The following is a 19,858-nucleotide window of genomic DNA, read 5'->3' as shown; positions in this document are numbered from 1 at the left end:
GTAAACTTTAAGAATTAAAAGCAAATTAATATTTAAATGACCCAGGATTCATGTAGTTTTATGCTACATGTTAATTTAATAAAAAGGGAAGGAAGAATCACTGATATGTTTTTCATGGCTATTCAAGTAACAGAAAAATTTCCCCCAAATAAAACACAGACAGCTGGGAAGCAGATGTGGCTCAAGTGATAAGGCCTCCAACTTCCAGGTTTGATCCCTGGGACCTCCTGGTGAAAAAGAAGAAGAGAAAGTGTGCCTGCATGGTAAGCCAGTGCCCATGTGGTGAGTCGAGTGCCCACGCGAGTGCCCCCTTGGTGAGCCAGTGTCCCTACAAGTGAGTCACGCAGCAAGATGATGACGCAACAGGAGAAACGAAGGGGAGAGTCCCGGTGAATCCTAGTGGAGAAAGATGAGAAGACAAAAAAGAGAAATAGATACAGAAGATCCACAGCAAGTGGACAGAGACGGCAAAAAACAGCAGGACGGTGGTGGGGGAGGGGAAAAATAAAAATCTTAAGGGGAAACAAAAAACAAAAAATAGATAGCATTCTTTTTTCCCAGAAAAATCTAATTTTCCAAAGTGACTCCAACCACCATTCATTCTGGGGAATTTTAACATCTTTATCATAAAAAATCTATACAATGAAGTAACCCCAAAAACTCAATGATATTTATATTTTATAATATAAAATAGTGTGTCTGATGTTAGACCCCAGTCTGCCCTTTACTTTTCAAAGTAGGGGTAATGGATGGAGGAGTGTGGACATGTAAGCGAGGAGATCTGGGAGCACACCTTGAAGCAGCCAGTAGTAAGTCTGAGCTCCCAAGTTTCCTCATCAAAATTCACTCTCACTTTTCACTGCATTTCATAATTATCTATCCATATAAAAGTCTTCAAGCAAAATCCATATGGCATGTTTGTGTTAGGGCTTCCTACTTCATACTCAACTTAACACAACATCAGGTATTCCAGGACACCCAGCTTTATTCTTTTTTTTTGATGTATTGAGGCCAGAAATTGAACCAAAACATTGCATATGGGAAGCCGGCGCGCAACCACTGAGCCACATCAGCTCCCTTGAGTTGTTGTTTTATTTTCCTTTTTTTCTTTGTTTTTTTGATCTGGTTGCATCATTGGTCTTTTTGGTGCATTTCTTCGCCTGCGCGGGGGCCTGGGCCTCTCCGCGCGGGTCTGGGATGCCTTTTTTCTTTTTTTCTTTTTCACCAGGAGGTCCTGGGGATCAAGCCTGGTTCCTCCATATGGTGAACGGAAGCTCAATTGCTTGAGCCACAGCCTCTTCCCCCTTGAGTTAGTTTTTTCATTTGTTTGTTGTTTGTGTTGTGTTGTTTTGTTTTTAGGAGGCACCGGGAACTGAACCTGGGACCTCCCATGTGGGAAGGAGGCGGCGCAATCCCTTTGAGTCACATCTGTTGCCTACAGCTTTATTCTTAACCCCTGATTTTACCAAGGAGGAAACTATCTTACCAAAGCCCACATAATTAGGTAACAAATATATCACTAAGATCAGTGAGACAGTTGCCAGAGAACAGAAATGGTTTCCAGACATTAATCGGGTTAATTCATTGCAATCCCTTCACTTATTCCTGGCACTGTTGGACAACTACAGGTATTGCTCACGACATCATGGAGTACTCATGAAGAACAACTCGGAGAAATTTTCTCAGATTCCAGTAGAAAGAAAGCCATACTGAGTTGAACAATTGTTTTGTTTTTATTTTGGAGGGCATATGAATCTTAGAGCTGCTCATGACTCCCTCTTCAACAAATGGCAGAATCCACGGGCAAACGTTTATTGGACTTACAATGCCCATGACAGCATCTTATTTATCTCTTTATCTTATTACATGACACACAGTTGTGAAAGCAGTTTCAAATCCACATTTGGAATGAGACAGGATATAAATAAATACATGAAAAAAAAGACATCCCAGTTTAATTTCAAGTGTCATGGCATGTTCTACTTCTCTCAATTCTCAGTCATTAACTTAAATTTAAAAAAAAACAAAAACAACCAAATAAACAAAAATAAAAAACAAAACCGTCTCATACTCAGCCCTCCCACCAAGGAATGAAAATATCAGAAATTCCACTATCCATACACAGGGATGCTGGTACATGGGCCTTAAGCTACCAGAGACCACTAGGCCAAGGATCAAGGATCAGATAACAGGATTCTCATTCTGGCTCTTCCACCAGGACCATCTGACTATGCACATGCCATGTAACTCTCTGGGCCTCAGCTTCCTCAGCTGTAAACTGCAGCTGATATTAACACATCACGTAAGAATTATTATAAGGATAAAGTGAGATACTATATTGGAAAGCATCTTGGAAACTGCCAGTTACCATCTCTTGGTTGGACCACTGTTGTAGTCTCCCAACTGGCTTCGTCCTATCCATTCTTGCCTTCAGCAATCTAGCTCTCGTTGCAGCCAAAGTGACCCTTTAAAATGTGCCATTTGATCATATTACCCTCCTCCTCAAACCCCTACATTTTCTTCTCACAGCCCTTAGGAATAAAGGCAATATCCTTTTTTTTAAGGTACCAGGGTCAGGGATTGAATCTGGGATCTCGTATGTGGGAGGCCAGCACTCAATCACTGAGTCACATCGGCTCCCCTGAATTGTTTTTCTTTCTGTTTGCTTGTTGTTGTTTTTTTTTATTTTATTTTTTAGGAGGCACTGGGGATCAAACCAGGGACCTCCTATGTAGGAAGCAGGCACTCAACTGCTTGAGCCACATCTGCTCCCCAAAGACAGCATTCTTAGTAAGACCTATAAGGAAGATTCAGGCTGCCCCTTCAGCCTCTGTCCTGTCACTTTCCACTTATTCATGTTGTTCCCAATGCTTCAAACCTTGCCACTCCTCCTGCCAGCTTGTACTCATCAAGGAAGTCATTCCTAGAACTTAGGTCCAGTTTAGGTTTCACTGAGATTTGTTCCCTCAGCACCACATACCCCTCAACACACTCATCGTTAACACTGAGTTGAACCATATGAGACTGCCATTTTAGGGTCAAAGTTAGAATACTGGCCATTTAAAATGGTTTAACATTACAATAATTGGTATAATAGTGGTCATCCCCCAGCCAACTGTAAGCTGTATCAGGGCAGAATCTTAAGTCTGATTTACTACTATAATTCCAGTGCCCTACACCCAATCCTTTTAATAAAAAGAACAATCGTTGAATTAATGTGAGGGGAAACCACAAATTTTTAATGTTAAGCACATATCTTTTACATTGTCATTGGTAGTTAAAACCATATTTTTATTCAAACTCTACTTCTTTGTTTCACAGGAATAAAATGAAGAAATGGAATGGGAAAAAATTTGCTTTACTATTTTCATTTCTGGAAAGCATGAGTTCTACTAAATGCAATGTATATTTATCAGAATTTAGCCCACTGGTAAGGTATCATTTATGAATTTTTCTTAGCTCAAGATGTCTCTCCATCATGGGCAGAATAAAATATACTCTCGAAGGAAACCAGATGATTTGTATTTTATTTCTTATTACAGCTTTTGCCATTTAGGCCCAGTGTGGGACGAGTGCTAGACAAGAAACTGAGAATTTAAAAATATACTTGCCCATGACATTCAACGTATCTTGAAGCCTTTCCAAATCACCTGATCCAACTATGCCAAATATGAATACCTCATGAAATGGAGAGAGTAAATACCAAGTCTATAAAGCCAGTTAAGATGGTGTGCAGGAAGGCAAAGCTCACTTATTCCTAAGTTAAGTAATGTAATCATATTAACAATGACAATAAAGACTAACATCTATTGAGTACTTAATATGCACCAGGCTGTGCTAAGTATTTCACTTACATTATCTTATTTAATCCTTGCTATGATCCCTTGAAGCAAATCCTAATAGTATATTCATTCTGCAGAAGAAGGAACTGGAGGCACAGTGAGGTGCCCCACTAGCTAATGTCCCTTATCTATAAATGATGGAGCTGTGACTCAAACCCAGGAGGTCTGAGACCAAAATCTGTTTGTAAGCATGCTTCTCTATGGATGCAGTACTTCTGCATCACAGCTTTGAAGGGTAGAAAATCAAAGTTGTATTATAACAAAAATGACAAATTACTATATATATTGCAGATTCAAAATCAACTACAAGGAATCAAAACTTTGATGGTAAATCCATGGATTGCCAAGGGCTTACCATCTAAGAATTTTTTTCCCAAGAGCCTCAATATTCACCTTTAAACATTAAAAGACATTTTCATCCTGGTTTAAAAATAAAGATAGGAGTCTGACTTTTTGGCTAAAGAGTAGAGAACCTCAGATACTCATAAATACCACAAGCATAAATACCTGGTAATTCAGTTTCTTCCCTAAATTATTCAAAAGCTGTCACATTTTGGCAAATTTTTGAGAAATCAGAGACTCTATGGAAGGTTAAACAGCCTCCAATTTCACTTTCTATTGCTTAGTCAGTAATCTCTAATCATACAGTGCTTTCTTGCTAACATTTAACAAAATTATCTACCTCTTTTAGTAGCATGGTATACTACCATGTATACCATGGGAATATGATTTGAAAAATAAACACAAATTACTAATTCCTTACATGTGATTCATAGGTGGTAGTTATGAAACTACTACTCCCCGCCTCCCCTCCATCTTTGTGCATTGCCATTTGACCCTTTTTATAACATGCACCTTGTACCAGTGAAACCTAAGGCACCAGAGCTAGTTACTCATTAAACTAGGGTGCCAAGGGCTGACTTGTACAAATTACACTGCTAACTGCCTGGCCCAGCCTGTGTACAGAGGTGGAAAAAGTAATCATCATAGCTGTGAAATTCTGTCATATTGGCAGAACCGAGCTACAAATTGCAGCAATTCGTGCCTGACCTCTGATCTGTGAAGTTAGTCTAAACCTTTGAACCTCGGTTTGGGATTGAGAAACAGCATTTATTTGTTGGGGAGGAGTCGGAGAGCAAGGAAGGGTCCACCACGATGAAAGTGGCTGTCAGTCATCCCCAACGTCCCCCTCCCCCAAGAGTCAACCAGGAAAAGAGACCAGGAGGGGCATCTTGAGAGTACGCGTCTCACAAAATGACATTTTGAACAAATCTAATAAAAGTAGAAAATTTCAATATGCAAATCTTTTTAACGAGTCTGTAAAAATTAATAAGAAAAGGGAATGTGAAAAAACTGAAATCATTGGACAGTTACTGCTTGGTGATAGGTATGCTTAAAAAAAAATCTCTTTACAAATCAGACCAAAATAGAGGAAGGATAGAGGGATTGCGAGGTGACTGCTGAGGGGTGTGGGGTTTTTCATTTTGGAATAATGAAATTGTTCTCAAATTTTTGTGGTGATGAATGCATAACACTGATTATACTAAAAGCAATTGACTGTATACTTGGATAGGACTGTGTGGTATGTGAATAGACTTCAATAAAACTGCTTTAGAAAACTAAAACTAAAGACTTAAAAATTTTTTACCAAATGTGAAATGTATACTACGTTTATTATCCTTTCAAATATATTAATCAATCAGTTCTAAAACATAAATCCACATTGAGCCATCTGTGTGAAAAAGCAATCATGGGGAACCAGTTTTATACTTTAATCTAAACTTAGCCTTTTGATATTAAACATTAAGCGTAGGCTAGAAAATAAGCATAATAATATGATTCTTGTGTATATATTTTGCCACAAAACTGTTTCATATTTATTCAAAATGAAGGGGTTTTTTTAATAAGAGGATTAGCTTCTACTTCAAATGTGGTTCAAATTGGTACATTTCCATGTGATAAAGACATAAGTAAAGAATCTAATCCTCTGGTTTTGTTGGGTTGACTCTAAGTAGGACAATCACAAATAGCACAATCTTAGTATAACTAGACTATTATTTATAATGAAAATGAGACTAATTCTCTGTAGTCTTTAAAGCATATGACCTCCACTTATATAATTCCATTTCATCAATGTAACTATTGGTTCAAAATTATTAATCCAGAAGAGTCTTCTTATACCAGAATGTCATTATCAGTAACCTTCCTGTAGTATTTATCATAATGCTAATTCCATTAATTTTTCTTAGTTTTCTCATTATCACTTGTCTTAAAATCACAAATTTCTTCCCAAAGGACTGACTGTGAAGTGACTTTGGAAAGTAAATTTGGATATTTTTGATAAATCCCAGCTTTTATATTCCACGGTTTAAACTACGGGAAAAAAAAATGAGTTTGCTTTGTGAAGCACTGCCTTTTTCCAGTTTGTAAAGTAAAAACCGCTAAAGGAACTGATTTTAAAAAGTGTCCCTACCTTAAGAATTGTACTGGTCCTGATGGTAAGGCAAACTTTGAAGCATTTGAAACTCCAACATGCCCATAATTTTCTTTTCTTTGCCTCCAATTAAAAAAAAACAGAAGTGGATCATTTGTTTATTCAACCTGATCTACATTGCTTTAACCAAACACAACTATCTCCTCCTCTCTTCAAATTAAAACAAAGAAGATTTACCCTACCTTTCCAGTCTTGAAATCTGGATGCAACAGGGTAATAGTAACAAAAGCTCTGTTTAAGCAACCTTCTCTCCTGATCACGGAACTGTGTGCTCCGGTCATACATGGTGCATGTCTCCTCATTGGTCAATGAGCTTTGACCACTTAAATGCCCCAGGAGTCATTTGCTAAGGGCACCTGCAATGAGCTAGGGTGGGTGGTACAGAAAGAAGGGAGGAGTTTAAACAGCCAGATACAAAATGCTCCACAAGCAGTTGGGAAAACATACTGTAACAAACGGATTTGGGAAGGGTCTGAGAAGACAAAAGCTCTAGCATTTCATAGGGAAGGAAATTTAACTGGAATATTTCATTCAAACCCCAATACTGACTCAAAGGAAAGAAATCATTTTAAAAATCTACCTTCCAGGACCAAAATGGTGCCTTTAGCTTGTGTAGCTTGGTGGAAAGGAGAAAAACAATGATTTCCACCTCATCGGGGTGGTTGTGTAGATGAAACAAGTTGATATGGTAAAGTGCTTAGAAAATTACCTGGCATATAGAAAACTACTCAAAAAATGGTATTACCATTGATTGCACACTTTGGATAAATTGTCTGCTTTATTGAAATATATCAACAAAATTGATTTGTTTAAAAAATGGTATTACAATTTCTTGGAAATGTTATATATATATTTTAAGATATTGCTTTCTGTCTTCTCATTATATCTGGTGTAGGTAACTTGGGTTGTGTACTCTGTCTTTTCCCATAATCACTACCAACAGTCATGTTTCTGATAAGACTGGTAGAAGAGAAATGTAGGTAAAAATTACACATTAACTAAACCTTCATTTTATTTCATTTGGCTTATAAATTTGGAGCTGAGAATGGATTTACTAGAAAGATGGGGAGAAAAATAGAAGGGGCATAGAAAGAAAAAGAAAGGGGTAGTAAAACATGATTCATGGTAATAAAACCAGTCTGTACATAACAACGGATCAGGAGGGCCTGAAGCACTTAAGCAGTGTAAACAGACTCCTTTTCAAGCAGCTCAGAGATGGGGCCTCACTGAAAGTCTCTCTGGAATTGGATTTGTCAGTTCAGGCCAGTCAAGGACCAGAGGAGAAGAGAGGCTCAAAGAGTGCTCCAGAAGCAGCGAAGCATCAGAGACAGGAGACCTGCTGAGCCAGGGTAAAAGGGCACTGCAGAGCATTCATAGAGAGAAGCTAAAACCTGGAACTCTTCCTAAAACAAAACTTTGAGAGCTGTGGTTCTGAGTTTTCTCTCAGTGCTTGGTTGGTCGTTGCCAACCTTATTAAATTCTATAAATCCTAACAATTTGAAGGAGCCAGGGCAGAAAGTGAAAATGGCCAGGATTGACAGGCGAAGCCTTCACTCTATCTACCTACCTATATATTTTAAGAAGGGCAATTTTATTATTCTGAAAGAAAATGATTTAAGGCTATCAAGTGATTAGAAGGTATCAATAGGGTCAAAAGCCAACACAGATCTAAGATGATAATAATGTATTACAAATACTCTATAAAACTAAATTGCTAGGTTCTGACCGAGAGGAAAGCTAGAGCAATCCTTAATTACTAAGGAAGTGTTTTAAAAAACAACAACTGATTTTAGATTAAATTCCTCATCGCTATAAATGGGTCCCGGAAAATATGAGTGATTGAGAATATGATGTCAGAATTATTACAAATTATTATTATATGCCATGTTTTAAGTGTTAGAGAGTATTTTTCATTTGGAGGTTTAGTATATGAGTGTGTATGTATGTGTGTGCATGCATTCTATTACCAAGAATGCAAAAACTTAGGAAACAAATCATCTTGAGATGATAAAATTTAAACGTAATATGGTAAGGGCAGGGCAGATTTCCACTGAAAACCTGAAAACAATAGTTACAATTATTTCCTTCAAGGTTTTTCAGGCTTCACTTTGAACAAAGTTAACTTAAAAAACAGATACACACATGCGCACACTTATCTGTGGTCTTTGTAAGAACAATACATACTAATTACAACAAATTCAAATATAGAAAAGTACACCAAAAAAATAAAAAGTCACCCCATTTCCTACTACTGTTGGTGAACATCTTTCTAGTAATCTAAAAAACTGCAAGCAAATGGCATCCTAAAACAGACCTGCCACGCTGCACCGGCTACGCTAACTTCCAATACATACACCTGGCCTGCAACAAACTGAAGTCTTCTCTGAAAGAGTGATGCTTCACCTTAATAAAGCACCTTCGTTTTTAGAATGGGGTGACAGGCAAATCTGAGGTCTGGAACTGTAGAGAAATGAGAAAAAAACAAAATAAGCAAATACAGAGCTTAAATGGTACAACATAAGCTCTAAGGTAGATTTGAGAAAAGAAACAAATGAATTTCAGGTCTGGGAGAGGTAGAAGTGAAGCATGAGTGAGAATGAGATATAAAGCTGGGAAATTTTGTGGGCTATTTGAAATATAGGTAGTATTTATTAACGCCATCTTTAATCTTTGGAAGAGAGTATTAATTTTCATTTTAATGCCTCTAAAGGCTAAAATATAGTCAATTTAAAATCATTTGAGTGTGCATTTGTTTTGTTTTTTTTTAAAGATTTATTTATTTCTCTCCCCTCCCCCTCCCCCACCCCAGTTGTCTGTTCTCTGTGTCTATTTGCTGCGTGTTCTTCTTTGTCCATTTCTGTTGTTGTCAGTGGCATGGGAATCTGTGTTTCTTTTTTTGTTGCATCATCTTGTTGTGTCAGCTCTCTGTGTGTGAGGCACCATTCCTGGGCAGGCTGAACTTTCTTTTGTGCTGGGCAGTTCTCCTTACGGGGCGCACTCCTTGTGCATGGGGCTCCCCTATGCAGGGACACCGCTGAGTGGCACGGCACTCCTTGTGCTCATCAGCACTGCCTGTGGGCTGGTTCCACATGGATCACGGAGGCCCGGGGTTTGAACCGCAGACCTCCCATGTGGTAGACGGACGCCCTAACCACTGGGCCAAGTCCACTTCCCTGCATTTGTTTTTGTAACTAAGGGTAGTACGTAGTTTTCCAGGAGTAGATTTTACACTATTTAGTTTCAAAACTTTTGCGGAAATTATTGTTTATTGTAATGCTGCATGGCTAAAGCATAAGAGAAGGAATTTATTCCTTTCTATACGTAAGAACACATATCCATTGAGGTACCTAGCTTCCATCCGAAAAGGTGACAAAATAGGCACTAAAGTCATAATGTTCTCCAAGACAGGGGGCATTGAGACTCAGAGTAAGAAAAGAGGATTGGAAGAGAAATGGGATTAGCAACTCTTAAGGGTCTAGGGTTCCAGCACTATTACTGGATGAGTTAATCCAAAAAATTATGTGTTATTGTAAGATTATGTGTTATTATGCCAACTGGACAGTCCGTCTGTTATTTCTCAGACAAAAGGAATGAGAGAATGGTCCAACAAATTAGAACAAGTAACCCCACCACCTCCTTCTTTCCCAAGCTTCACTGAAACAAGTGGCATTTCTTATCTTTAGTTTTCATTTTAAATCTGTCATGACAGGACAGTCATTCTCATTGTCCTTTACCTTCCTATATTATGCCCAGTCGTGAAGAGCCCTCAGACTTCAAGCTCCATTTATTATGAACATCTGGTGAGGCAGCCAATGCAGTGGCCCAAGGTGGAATCATTACCTGGGTTTCCTGTCTAACTTTCATTTAAACTTATTACCTCCATCTACAATAATATATATAGAGCTGTAGCTAACTTCTAACTATTCTAAGTGCTTTACGTGCATTAACGCATACAATCCTCATACATACATTTTGAGATAGACACTAATATTATTCCCATTTTACAGATGAGAAAATTAAGGCACAAGAAATAAAGTAGGGAAGCGGATGTGACTCAAGAGATTGGGCTCCCGTCTACCATATAGCGAGTCCCAGGTTTGGTTCCCGGGGCCTCCTGGTGAAGGTGAACCGGCCCGTGCCATGAGCTGACACAACAAAAAAGACACAGGAAAGACAATGAGAGACGAAACAAACCAGGGCACTGAGGTAGCTCAAGAGATTGAATGCATCTTTCCCATGTTCGAGGTCCTAGGACTGGTTCCTGGTACCTCCAAAAGAGAAGACGAGGAAAACACAAAAAGACGCAGAAAAACAAGCAGCAAATGGACACAGAGAGCAGACAGCAAGTACAGGCGGCAAGCGGGGGACAATAAATAAAAATGAAATAAATATTAAAAAAAAAAAAAAAGTAACTTGTTCAAGACAAAGAGCTAGTAAAGAGTAGATGAGGACTCAAACCCAGGCATCCTGGCTCTAAGAGATCATACCAAACCACCCCTAGGTAAGTAGGCGGTCTTCCTTCCTTCCCTCCTCCTCCCTCCCTCCCTTTCTATTCATATGCCCTTCACCTTGCTGCTCTGACTGCCTGCCAGTGACAAGCATTTCTTTGCTTACGGGGGAAAAACATTGGCACTTTGGAGATGGTATCTTTTGAAACTAGATACAAAAACCACTAACACTAATGTGTTCAGTGAACCCATAACTTAAGAAAGCCAGAAAATCCAAATTAAGTCCAAACAGAATTCTCTTTGCATGTTCTCCCTAACCCCTTTCTCTATCCTAGAGTATTCTTCATTAATTCTTAGAATTAATTACTAGGCTCAGAAGCCTAGTAGATTTTATGGTAACCCTTTTCTGCCCCTCTAACATAGCAGGCTGTAGCACCTGCTCACCTAAGCAATTATCGATCTTTGCCCATATGCCCCAGGACAGCCTTTTATTTTTAAAAGAGAAAAGTCAGAATAAATATTGAATGCAGAGGGAGAGAAGGTACATTACACAGTCATAAGTAATGTATAAAATCCAAACCCTGTGTTCCACTTTTGCAAGAGAAAAGCCAGCTACATTAAGTCATTATGCAATGATTATTTTCCCCTTAGAGATTTAAGAATGATAGGTTAACATATGGGAGAGCACGTGCTTTTACCATGTATTCCTGTGAATTTTACTCTTTAATGATTAAAATGATGTTTTGATAATTTCCTCAAAATTGCTATAGAAACACCCTACCAATTCAGGTTTGATCAAGTACTATGCTTTTCCACTCAAACAGATGCTACTGAGCTCCTTCTACATATACTTTGAGATACAAATGCAGAAGACCTGGTCTCTGATGTGGCCTCTATTAGCAGGAAGTTAATCTTTTTGGAGAGACAATTAAATGTAAAGCCATTAGAACAGAAAGCATCCAAAGCACATTGGGACACTATGTGTTGCACAGGGGCCAAGAGCTGCGGAAGACAGGAAGAATACATTGTCAAGTTAGACCAGAGTCCATGGGGAAGGCTTCCTGGAAGAGGTGGTATTAGCCTGCATTCTGATTTACATTTCTCTTATGTTATAAACATTATAGGCAATCGCAAACACTGCAATAACTTTAAAATATGCGCTTCTCTGTTTACTTTGTGATTAAAAAAAAATTTCTTTCCCAAAAGTTCTTATTTCAAGAAATAGGTGTTTGGAATGAACTTTAAATATAATAAAGTGTGACACCTTAATCAAACAGGAAATTGAATCTTACCAGGAACTTGATAAGCTGGCATATTACTAAATGATATTAAGTCTGTAAAAGGCTAGGATCTATTTTTTTATTATTATTATGTCTTATGACCTTTCGGTTCAGTTGATGCTTAAGCTTAATCTCCTTCTTTTACCACTTTCTAAAAGGAGCTCTTTTTTGAGAACATAAAAGTAGAGTTCTGAAGAAATCTGAAAGGAACATGGAAATGCTAGAAATCATGCGGGGGGAGAAAACTAACAAATTTAAACTTTAGCTTTCGTGGACTGGTAAACACTGGTAAAGTCATTAGTGATTACAGGTAAATTAGAAACATGTGGACATCTTTAAAAGACCAATTGCAAGGCTGACCAGTTTAGATAGAATGCTGAAATTAGCAAGGACCTTATGTTCAAGAGAAAGAATAATATCAGATACCACTGAAGCAAACAGTTTAGACACGATGAACCTATTGTCTATGAGTAAATGGAAACTCTGCAAGACACTCAATTTTGAAATGGTCATACTATTCACTCAACCACTCACCAAAGGGTTACTGATCACCTACTGTATGTAGCCTTATTCTAGACCCTGGAAACAGAGTGGTGGCCAAGACAGACAAGGCACTTACCCTTATGCTGGGAAACATAACAAACAACAAATATTTATGGTGGTTTTTTTTGTTTTTTTTTTTATTTGGGGGGGTAATGATAAGTACTCTGAGGAGGAATAAAGCAGGATTAGGGGAGGAAAATAGGGGCTGTTTGGTTTAGGGTCTTCCTCTCTCTCAAGAAGAGACCAGAGGAAACAAAGGCACAAGCAGTTTAAAGACCGAGGGAAGAGACAGACGGTAGGACCAAGGCAGGGGATCAGGATTGAGGCATCTGAAGAAGAGAAAGAGGGGGGCTGAAGTAGGGTGAGTCACGCAGATTTCAGGTTCTGTTGGGTTAATTGGAGGATTCTGAGCTAAGAAGTGATCTTATCTGATTCTGTTTTCATGAAGATCACAGGCATGCAAGAGAAGTTAGCAGGGAGACTGGGCGGGAGGCTGTTCCAGTTGTCCAAGGGCGAGATGACGGCTTACACTAGGGTAGCACTGCTGGGATGGTGAAAAGAAGAGAAGTTGACCCAGAGTTGATTCTGAAGGCAGAGGTGACAGACCTGGCTGATGGTTGACTTACCATGCACAACCTCCTACCTCACCCCTTGGGTTGCCTCCCTGACAACCACTTTCTCTGTTGCCCATCCTGAAAGCAGCAGACAAAATTGTCTTCCTTTAGTTTGGCTGGGATCATATTACTACCATGAAGAGGATTTGATGTGATTCTTGGTTACCCATAACATTGCGAGCTTTTGATCATGAACTGCAAAGCTTTGGTTAACTTCTAATTACAAACCACTACATAATTTCCTTTTGTTCCCCTCAACCTCAATATACAAACACACGTGCGTAATCCCCGAGACTACCTTTCTACTTTCTAACATCTAAACGTATCCTTGTTTTTCTTCACAACTCTTCTTGAGACTTACCTTCCTCAGAAAGGTTTCTCTTTCAGATATACGTCCCTGCGAGCACTAGTTCTGCACGTTTCAGCATTCCTTTTTCTCTACACATTTGGCAAATGTGTTTGTCATTTGTTCAGTTAAAAAAAATGCCAGCATATGCAATCAGATTTGAAAAATGGATGGAAATTCCCATTTCATCATGATATTGCAAGTTTATGTATGCATAAATTGTTATTCCACATTTGAAAATTAAAATTTATACACATTAAGTCTGTCTCTTGTAAAAAATCAGTAGTCAGGTTTGTTTATTTACATGGTTAACATAGACTTGTTTGACAAGCTGATAGTTCTTTAAGAAGTATAGCTAAGGTATTTCCACTGCTTACCCCTGCCCAGTGTATATACATAGAAATTTATTAACTTCGATGCTTGATAATTGTTATTGACAAGAATCCCAGACTATTGGTAAAATATTTTTAGACTTACATCATGTAGCTGTAAATCAGAAAAAAGAAACTCTATGCAGAATCGTAGTGAAGCAAAGCCAAAGCTACATCTCCTTTACAGGGTTATGAGGAAAGCCAAATTGATAGTAAGACTATATGAGCAGGTACCTCTTCAGCGCGCGTCCCTTTGTTTCTATCATTTGAAATGTGTTTTCCCTTGCCACTTCACTTTTTTGACAGGCATCTCATTCTCCAGCTTAGTTTTACATTCAAGGAAATCAAAGAAATGTACACAGTATGATTTTAGGAATGCCAACACTGCAATGACCAGTCTGTGAATTCCAAGTGGAACTACTAAAATCACATTGATCTAAAATGTTAAAGAAAATGATATTGCCAGTTCATGACTCCCGATAATTACTCAAATGGACAATTTTTTAAATTAATTAAATACCTTACTGTGAGAATATACTTTCATTAAAAGGAAAGAAACCTCCTGCCCACATAAGGATGTGATTAACAGTAACTGCTTACTGAATTCCCTTTGAATGGCTGTGTCTAATGCATTTATGGAAGTAAAACAACAACAACAAAAGAGATTACTTGATGCAATGGAATACCATTAGTAGCAGTTATTTCTCATTCAGAAAATGAGGAAAAATTATGAAAATAAGTCATCTTCATTTTAGATTCTTATATATGCACATACACATACATATGTGCCAGAAGAAAACACCTTAATAAATGGACTTGGACCGTGGTTCAAACCCCGGGCCTCCTTGACCCATGTGGAGCTGGCCCATGCGCAGTACTGATGCTCGCAAGGAGTGCCCTGCCACGCAGGGGTGTCCCCGGCGTAGGGGAGCCCCATGCACAAGGAGTGCGCCCCATAAGGAGAGCCGCCCAGCGCGAAAGAAAGTGCAGCCTGCCCAGGAATGGCGCTGCACACACGGAGAGCTGATGCAGCAAGATGACGCAACAAAAAAAGAAACACAGATTCCTGTGCCGCTGACAACAACAGAAGCGGACAAAGACGACTCAGCAAATAGACACAGAGAACAGACAACTGGGTTGGGGGGGAGAGGGGAGAGAAATAAATAAATCCTTAAAAAATAAAAAATAAATGGACTTGGATATTTGAACAACTAAACTTACTAGCAAAAGTGGAAACAAAATTTACCCAGAATTCAAACTGAACCAAAAATTAGTGGAAATCATTGCTTTCTTTTTACAAAGAATTGAGCACTAAATGGAATTTAGAAATTTTATAAAAACTAATATCAGGGGAGGCAGATGTGGCTCATGTGATTGGGCCCCTGTCTACCATATGGGAGGCCCCGGGTTCGATTCCCAGGGCCTCCTGGTAAAGGCAAACTGGCCTGTGTTGCCATGGTGAGCTGATGGACAGCAAGGGGGGGGGGGGCGAATAAATAAATGAATTAAAATAAATAAATCTAAAAAAAAAAATAAATCAGACTGGACACTTGGACATGTACTGTCACTCTCAGAAAACTGTAATGGTGGCGGACTCTTATTCTACTTGGCATTCAAGTTCTGGTAAAGAGTAGAAAGCCAATAAGAATTTACAGATTTATAATACAGAGCTACCAAGTGGATATAATGTGTCATGTCTCAATAATACAGAGCTATATTAAAAACAAATATCTGTGCTTATTCATACTAAATTCCATTTTGGAAAAAAATCTACTCAACTGATCTTTGGGTAAATTCATCTTGTGGCTTTATATGTCAAAGAGAACTGACTGCCAATTTGTACATTAATGAGCTCCTCTTTTCTCCTTCTCCCTGTGTAAACTTCAGTATTTTCAAATTTCTCTGCACCTACAAGGCAGAGAAGAGAAATCTGCATATTTTTTCTACTTAGCAATGGTTTTGATAAAACGGTTTAATGGGAAAAAAGAGAGGGAGGAGAGAGGAGAGGAGAGAAGAGGGGAGAGGAGGGAAAGGGAGGGGAGAGGGGAGAGAGGAAAGGAAAAAGAAAAGAAGCGAGTACTGACTGTAGGTTTTCAACTAATTAAAAGATCTTTGGAAAAATCTCTTTAAAATATTTTGTTGCTTCTTCCTATATGAAAAATGGATGTAATTATATCACTTTAACAATCACAGAGAGAATGATAAATGAAGGGAAGAATATATATTGTACAAAAATGTTCTAAGTTTTCAGGAAATGAAGCATTATCAATGCTAAAACTTAGCTATTCATACTAGAATACTGCTTGCATGCTGTTATATTATATAGTAATGTTATATTCAAATAATACCAAACTATTATTTGCTTTAGGCAAGAAAATACTTTCATTATTAAAATATTACTTTGCTTGAAGATTTTAGGATCATCTTAGATAATGTCATTCACAAATAACTTGCGGTTGGCAATATTTTCATTTTAAAGGAGGCTAACTGCAGAATTCATAATGAGGAATGATTCACACCTTTTTTTATCTTCTTGTAAAAATAATGGCTGTATTCTGGCTGAAGCATGAGAACAATATATGTATTTTTTTCTCCCTGGGAAATGCTAGCTAGGCACATAAAAAGCAGCCAATTTCCTTGAAACTACAAGGGCGAACATGTTCTAACCATGGAAGCCCACTGAGTTCAGAAAAGGGCATTTCTATCCCTTCCTAAAGAAGAGAAGTTGAAGTACTGAAGAGTTAAATTTTTTAGTGATTACCATTTTCATAATTTACAGTACTCTCACCCTGAGCTTATTTCAAATTTGATTAGGAAAATATATTTCCTGTCTTTTTTCTCATATCATCATTATAATATGGATGGATGTCAAATAAGGAAGGCCTCTAAACTGGTCCACAGTTAGCAGCAATGCTTCAATGTGTGTTCATCAGTCTTAGTAAACGTACCTACCACTCTAATGAAGGTTATTGTTGATATGGGAAAGTGTAGGGGGTGGGGGTGGGGCATATGCGAATCCCCTATATTTTTTATGTAACATTTATGTAATCTAAAGCGTCTTTAAAAATAAAAATTTTAAATAAAAAAAAGGAAGGCCTGTGAATTGCCTGACAAAAGAAGATCTATTGAAGGGAAGTAACATTCAGGTCTTGCCACAACCGCAGAAGGAAATGGGTCTCAGCACAAGGTAGCAAAAGCAGGTGAGGTCGATCCTGAAAGCATAGGCAGGTGAGTGGCAGAGAAGTACTAGAAACGGAAAGCCAGAGACAGCCTCTGCAGCTACTTTGCATGGAGTTGGCTCAGTACAGGCCCATCTATCTGAGATAACAACCACAACAACAAAAGAACAAGAGCTAAGCCTTACTGACCATTTGCCATGTGCTAACTCTGGGTGAAGTGCTTCACAGTACTTCCATCCTTTAACCCTCACTCATTTAATCCCCACAAAATAGAAACTGTCTTTATGCTCATTTTATAGATGTGGAAACTGAGGCTTAGGGAGTTTAAGTTGCCCAATGTCACACGGCTAATTAAGGGGTAGAGCTAGGATTCACACTCAGACAGCCATGTTTTGACTCCAACACTACAATGTCACATAGTTTCCACCGTAGTGAGAGGCCAGTGCTGTGAGAACCATCTCTCTTACTTTCCTTCATGTATTCAGTTTCCCTGTCACTCTGTCTCCAAAAGAGAAAGTTGCAATCACTGACCCATTTTCACCACAGCTCATTTATATTCACAAAACATCTCATGAGTTAAGAATTAAGGGCATAATGCACAAATGTGTGGAGGCTAAATAAACAACATACTCCTAAACAATCAACAGGTCAAAGAAGAAATTGTAATTATTTCTGACCCACCTGAAATAAAAGATATCATAAGGTATTATGAGAAACTGTATGCCAACAAACTAGACAGCCTAAATGAAACGGACAAATTCCTAGAAATGCAAAAACAACCTACACTGACACTACAAGAAATACAGTAACTCAACAAACCATTCACATTTAAAGAGATTGAATCAATCATCAGAAATCTCCCAACGAAGAAAAGTCCAGGACCAGGTGGCTTCACAGGTGAATCCAACAAGCACTTCAAGAAGAATTAGCACCAATCCTGTTTAAACTTTTCCAAAAAAGTTGAGGAGAGAAAGTTAACCACCACATTTTATGAAGTCAACACCCCTCTAATACCAAAGCTAGATAAAGATATTATAAGAAAAGAAAATTACAGACCAATCTCTCTAATGAACATAGATGCAAAAATTCTCAACAAAATACTTGCATATATAATCCAACAGCATAGCAAAAGACTTATACACCAAGACCAAGTGGGATGTATTCCTGGTAAGCAAGGATGGTTCAACATAAGAAAATCAATTAACATAATACACCACAGAAAATGAAGGAAAAAACACACATGATCGTTTCAATCAATGCAGAAAAGGCATTTGACAAAATGGCATCCTTTCTTAGTAAAATCACTTCAAAAGATAGGAACAGAAGAAGAATTTCTCAATATGATATAGGGCATATATGAAAAACCCACATCCAACATCATACTTAATGGGGAAAGGTTGAAAGCTTTCCCTCTAAAATGCAAAACAAGACAAGGATGCCCACTGTCACTGCTGTTATTCAATATTGTACTAGAAGTTCTAGCTAGAGCAATTAGACATGAAAATAATAAATAAATTAAAGGCATCCAAATAGGAAGAGAGGAAATAAAACTCTCACTATTAACAGATTACATGATTGTATATTGAGAAAATTCTGACATGTCTACAACAAAGCTACCTGAGCTAATAAATGAGTTCAGCAAAGTGGCAGGATACAAGATCAACACCCCAAAATCAGTAATGTTTCTCTAAGCCAGTATTGAATAATCTGAGGGGGAAATCACGAAAAAAAATCCCATTTACAATAGCAACGAAACACTCAAATACCAGGAAGTGGATGTGGCTCAAGTGATTGGGCTCCTGCCTACTATATGGGAGGACCCAGGTTCAATCCCTGGGACCTCCTGGTAAAAAAAAGAAAGCACACCCGCATGGCGAGCCAGTGCAAATGTCACAAGTCAGTGCCCATGTAAGTGAGTCACGCAGCAAGATGATGACGTAATAAAAGAGAGATAAGGGGGGAGAGTCAAGTCCAGGCACAACAGAAACCAGGAACTGAGGTGGCGCGAGTGTCAGGGAACCTCTCTCCACAACAGAAGTTCCCAGGTTGAATCCTAGTGAATCCTAGAGGAGAAAAATGAGAAGAAAGCAAAAAAAGAGAGAAATAGATACAGAAGACCACAAAGTGAATGGACACAGAAAGCAAAAAACAGCAGGGTGGGGGGCAGAATGAGGGGAAAGGGAAAAAAAACCAGTCAAATGCCTAAGAATCAATTTAACCAAAGATGTACAGGACCAATGCTAAAAGAAATCAAAGAACTTTAACAAAGGGAAAAACATTCCGTGTTCATGTATTGGAAGACTAAACATCATGAAGATGTCAATCCTACCCAAACTGATTTATAGATTCAGTGCAACACCAATCAAAATTTCAACATCCTACTTCATAAAAATAAAAAAGCAAGTACCAAATTTATTTGGAAGGGGAACTGTATCCAAATAGCCAAAAATATTCTATAAAAGAGGAGCAGGGTGTGGTTGTAGCTTTGCATATATGAGGCCCTGGGTTCAATTTCCGGTGCCTCCAATAAATAAATAAATAAGTGAATGAATGAATGAATGAATAGCAATGTGGGAGGATTTTCACTGCCTGACCTTGAAATGTATTACAAAGCTATACTGGTCAAAACTCCATGGTATTGGCATAAAGATAGACATACTGGTCAGTGGAACAGACTTGAGAGTCCAGAAATATACCGTCCTCACCTCTATGGCCAATGGGTTCTAGACAAACCTACCATA

At 38.3% G+C, this 19,858-nt stretch overlaps 1 protein-coding gene across 25 annotated transcripts in view; it reads right to left on the bottom strand.

The window, feature by feature from the left end:
- The window catches only part of RBM47 (RNA binding motif protein 47), a 165,399-nt gene that overhangs the window by 37,248 nt on the left and 108,293 nt on the right, over positions 1-19,858 (bottom strand). For 3 of the 25 annotated variants that reach the window (XM_058299492.1, XM_071216838.1, XM_004448693.5), the window contains exon 2: positions 6,316-6,399. The exons of 21 other annotated variants lie outside the window; for them this stretch is intronic. The gene's annotated coding sequence lies outside the window, so the exon portion shown is untranslated. Of the gene's footprint in view, positions 1-6,315; positions 6,400-6,518; positions 6,703-19,858 lie in introns of those variants that run through there. One more of the 25 variants, XM_023592301.2, reaches the window with a different exon arrangement.

Source organism: Dasypus novemcinctus, chromosome 1, assembly GCF_030445035.2.
Source record: "Dasypus novemcinctus isolate mDasNov1 chromosome 1, mDasNov1.1.hap2, whole genome shotgun sequence".
Classification (NCBI taxonomy): Eukaryota; Metazoa; Chordata; class Mammalia; order Cingulata; family Dasypodidae; genus Dasypus; species Dasypus novemcinctus.
Note: the sequence above shows the minus strand (reverse complement) of the source record. Positions and strands in the feature narration are given on the sequence as shown.